Raw genomic sequence first — 4,980 nt, forward strand, 5'->3', positions numbered from 1 at the left:
TGAGGTATCACCTCACACCAATCAGAATGGCCATCATCACAAAGTCTGGAAACAACAAATGTTGGAGAGGGTGTGGAGAAAAGGGAACTCTCCTGCACTGTTGGTGGGACTGTAAGTTGGTACAGCCACTATGGAAAACAATTTGGAGGTTCCTTAAAAAACTACAAATAGAACTACCATATGATCCAGTAATCCCACTCCTGGGCATATACCCAAAGAAAACCATAATCCCAAAAGAAACTTGTACCATAATGTTTATTGCAGCACTCTTTACAATAGCCAGGACATGGAAGCAACCTAAATGCCCATCAACAAATGAATGGATAAAGAAGATGTGGCATATATATACAATGGAATATTACTCAGCTATAAAAAGGGATGAGATGGAGCTATATGTAATGAGGTGGATAGAACTACAATCTGTCATACAGAGTGAAGTAAGTCAGAAAGAGAAAGACAAATATTGTATGCTAACTCACATATACGGAATCTAAAAATGGTACTGATGAACTCAGTGACAAGAACAGGGAAGCAGATACAGGGAATGGACTGGAGAACTCGAGGTATGGGAGGGGGCGGGGGGGTGAAGGGGAAACTGAGAAGAAGCGGGAGAGTAGTACAGACATATATATACTACCAACTGTAAAATAGTCAGTGGGAAGTTGTTGTATAACAAAGGGAGTCCAACTCGAGGATGGAAGATGCCTTAGAGGACTGGGGCAGGGAGGGTGGGGGGGACTCGAGGGGGGGGCGTCAAGGAAGGGAGGGAATATGGGGATATGTGTATAAAAACAGTTGATTGAACCTGGTGTACCCCCCAAAAAAATAAAATAAAATAATAATAAAAAAAAAAAAAAAAAAAGAAACAGAACTAGGGGCACTTCCCTGGTGGCGCAGTGGTTAAGAACCCACCTGCCAATGCAGGGGACACAGGTTCAAGCCCTGGGCAGGGAAGATCCCACATGCCGCGGAGCAACTAAGCCCGTGCGCCACAACTACTGAGCCCGCATGCTGCAACTACTGGGCCCTGGACTGGGAAGAGCCCACATCCCACATGCCACACGCCTAGAGCCTGTGCTCAACCACAAGGGAAGCTACTGCACTAAGAAGCGCATGCACTGCAACGAAGAGTAGCCCTCACTCTCTGCAACTAGAGAAAGCCCGCACACAGTAACAAAGATCCAATGCACCCAAAAATAAATAAACAAACAAACAAATGTATATATATATTTTTAATGGCAGCTGCACTATTCCTGGGACTACCTACATCTAGAGTTCTAGAAAGAAAGAAAGAAAGAAAGAAAGAAAGAAAGAAAGAAAGAAAGAAAGAAAGAGAGAGAGAGAGAGAGAGAGAGAGAGAGAGAGAGAGAGAGAGAGAGAGAAAGAAAGAAAGAAAGAAAGAAAGAAAGAAAGAAAGAAAGAAAGAAAGAAAGAAAGAAAGAAAGAAAGGAAGAAAGGAAGAAAGGAAGAAAGGAAGAAAGGAAGAAAGGAAGAAAGGAAGAAAGGAAGAAAGAAAGAAAGGAAGAAAGAAAGAAAGAAAGAAAGAAAGAAAGAAAGAAAGAAAGAAAGAAAGAAAGAAAGAAAGAAAAGAAAGAAAAGAAAGAAAAGAAAGAAAGAAAGAAAGGGAAAGAAAGAAAGAAAGAAAGAGAGAGAGAGAGAGAGAGAGAGGGAGGGAGGGAGGGAGGGAGGGAGGGAGGGAGAAAGAGAGAAAGAAAGAGAGAAAGAGAGAAAGAAAAGAAAAAAGAAACAGAACTATGACTTAATGTCTTGACCCCAAGCAATGTCTCAGGCCACTGGAGAGGTTCAGGAAAACAAAGTCTATTATACTCACAGGTACTAGAAACAGTAGGCATGGCATACCACACAGGGCCACGTGGGGAAGCACCAGCTTTGGTGAGGAAGCAGAAGGGGAGAGAGAGAGAGCATAGCTTAGAGCCTTTACTGGGATTTTCACTAGAAAGGCAAGGCAGGGCAGGGACAGTTTGGGACTGGCTAGGTTGAATAATTTTGGCAGGCTCTGTGCTATAGGGGTGGTCTCTAGTTGCCTGCTACCGGGCTCTGGGATGATTAAGGTAAGGGCTACATTAGAGGAGATATGGCTCTGAATTGGTTAGTGCGTATATTAAAGGCATTCTCCCTGCTAATTCCTTTCCTATCTCTAAGAATTAGCTCTCCCTGGTGAGAGGCAGACTCTCCGCAGCCAGAAAATTTGTATCAAAACATCACATTATACAAAAAATAAAAAATATAAACAATACACTGAGCCAACTCCTTCCTGGCAGTTCTCAATGCATATTTTACAAGCCAATTAAACATCTTTGTCACTGAATCTGAATGAATTCTGCCAACTTGTCTACTGACTGCGTCACTGGGTTATGTTCACAGGTTAATTTGGACTTGGTAGCTAACAAGGGCTTGATTGCTGGGTGAAGAAACAACAGGAGAAAAGTCTCAGCCTTCCTTAAGTAATTAATTGCACCAACCACATAGGACAGGAAGGCCAGAATGAACCAGCTGACTGAGCCAACATCTTTGAATAGTGTGATCTTGAAGCTGAGTTTACGTCTCAGTGTCTGGTCAGAGCAAGTGAACTTGGGCAAGTTCTAGGTTAGCATCTGGTGTGAGATCACAAAGTAGAAGGTCTGAATATAACACTCTTAAGTAGAGCTTAGTTATGGATCTGTAGAGAGGAAGGACTAATCATGGCCCATTGAAACAGGTGCCTTCCCACAGTAGGACATCTGGGGTATCTCTGGGCTACTTTCCTTGTGCTCTACTTTTTAAATTTTAAAACTTTAACATATTTTAAAATGTTTTAACATCATATGACTTCTCTTTTTTAATTTATTTATTTATTTTTGGGGAGCTGTGTCAGGTCTTAGTTGTGGCACACAGGATCTTCTTTGAAAGATGTGGCATCTTTCGTTGTAGCACGCAGGCTCTTCGTTGTGGGGCAGGCTTCTCTTCAGTTGCAGCGTGCAGATTTTCTGTCTAGTTGTGGTGCACAGGTTCCAGGGCGCATGGGCTCTGTGGTTTGCTGCATGCGGGCTCTCTCGCTGAGGCGTGTGAGCTCAGTAGTTGTGGCACACAGGCTTAGTTGCCCCACGGCATGTGGGATCTTAGTTCCCCCACCAGGGATTGAACCCACATCGCGGGCATTGGAAGGTGGATTCTTTACCACTGGACCACCAGTGAAGTCCTATGACTTCTCTTCTAGGAGAAGAAGGAAAATAGCCAGAAAAATAATCATCTTAATTAAAATAATACCAAGTCTCTGATTTCCTTGTGTCCCTCCATCCAAGGATGTTTTCCTTCACACATTCAGCCAGCACCTTCAAAAACCTCAATTTCAAACACTCTCCTACCACAGTCACCTCTCTATCTGATTCATTTAATTTAGTGTTCCTACACATTTTTCACATGAGAACACTAATCTTTTATGTTGATCACATTTTCATTTCATAACACTTGTATCCCTCTCTCATTATGCAGGCACGATTCATTCATTTAATCATCTGGGAAATTTCTTAACTCTGTAAGCCATCTCGCCTTTTTACTTCACACGTCTGACATAAATGCAGTGATTGACTTACTCTCCACATACACCAAATAGGAGAAAAATCACATAAGAGTGATCACTGGACTCAAATTTATAACCAAAAATCTGGACTAGATTTCACCACTGGAACTAATCCAAAGTTGTTATTTCAAACACCATTCTTCCCTCCCCACCCCCCACATCATCACTGATGACTTTACCTTTCACATTATTGACAATATAGAGGCTATAAACAGGAAACCCCCTTCCTTTCCAGACACAAAAACTTCCCTGTATCTTCCCCCACACTCTTTGGTTTCCTTCCTCTTACAGTGGATCAAGCATCCCTATTCCTAAGGCAAACTCCTCCACTTATTCTCTGAATCCCATCGACATTCTGCCTTGCAATAAATTCAGCCCTTCAACCTACGTTAGCCACTTCTCTCTGCATCAGCAAATGTTGTAATCTATCATCCATCTAAATATTTTATTAAAGACTGAACAGCATCAGATTGATCTAGGGTTGAGGGTGTAGAATAAAAGAAAATCAGAGATACTGTTGACTCTAGAGATTTAGTGAAGGTGGTTCAAAACTTGAACTTTGATCCCAGAGTCAATAAATAATGTGTATAGAGAAAGGATTTAAGGCCCGGAGGAAGTAGAGAGGCAAAAAATGAGGTATGAATCACTAATTTTATTCCAAGGGAAACTTTCCCATTTTTGACTATGAAGAAACAGAGCACCATCACCAAGTTCATCCTCCTCGGGCTGTCTGCTGGCCCCCACATCCAGGCTCTGCTCTTTGTGCTGTTCCTTGGGGTTTACTTCCTAACCCTGAGGAATATTGTGATGCTGCTGGTGATCAGTGCTGACTCCCATCTCCATGTACCTATGTACTCATTCCTAGGACAACTCTGCTTCCTGAATATCTGCTCCTCCTCAGTATCAGTGTCCAAGTTGTTGGAAAACCTCTTGTCTGAAAAGGAAACAAGCTCAGGCAGATTGCATGGCCCGCATCTTCTTTGTACTTGCCTCTGGGGGCATTGAATCCTTCCTGCTCCTAGCAATGGCCCATGACCCCATGTTGCCATTTGTCATTCTCTGTTATTCAGTCATGTGATGAGCAACCAACTGTGTGTGAGACTGGTGTTTTCCTTGTGGGGCCTGGGCTTTCTGGATGACCTTTGGAGCTGTCAATTTAGAGTTCTGTGAGACCCACACGATCTCCCCTTCAGTTGTGAGCTGCCCTCTCTCTTCCCTCTGGCCTGCTCTGATGTCTCCACCAATGTCACTGTCCTAGCCTGGTCTTATGTCACACATAGCCTTGGAACTGTCCTCCTCCTGTGTCCACCATTCTGAGCATCAGCTCCACCACAAGCAGAAGCAAGGAGTTCTCCACCTGCTCCTCCTGCCTCACTGTAGTGATCTTGGGTAAGTCTTAG

The 4,980-nt window shown here is 43.2% G+C and overlaps 1 pseudogene; it reads left to right on the forward strand.

Annotated features, from left to right (window-relative positions):
• Nucleotides 1–4,264: 4,264 nt before the first annotated feature.
• On the forward strand, nucleotides 4,265–4,980 carry LOC130834101 (olfactory receptor 8S1-like; annotated as a pseudogene).

The sequence above is a fragment of the Hippopotamus amphibius genome, chromosome 12 (assembly GCF_030028045.1).
Source record: "Hippopotamus amphibius kiboko isolate mHipAmp2 chromosome 12, mHipAmp2.hap2, whole genome shotgun sequence".
Taxonomy (NCBI): domain Eukaryota; kingdom Metazoa; phylum Chordata; class Mammalia; order Artiodactyla; family Hippopotamidae; genus Hippopotamus; species Hippopotamus amphibius.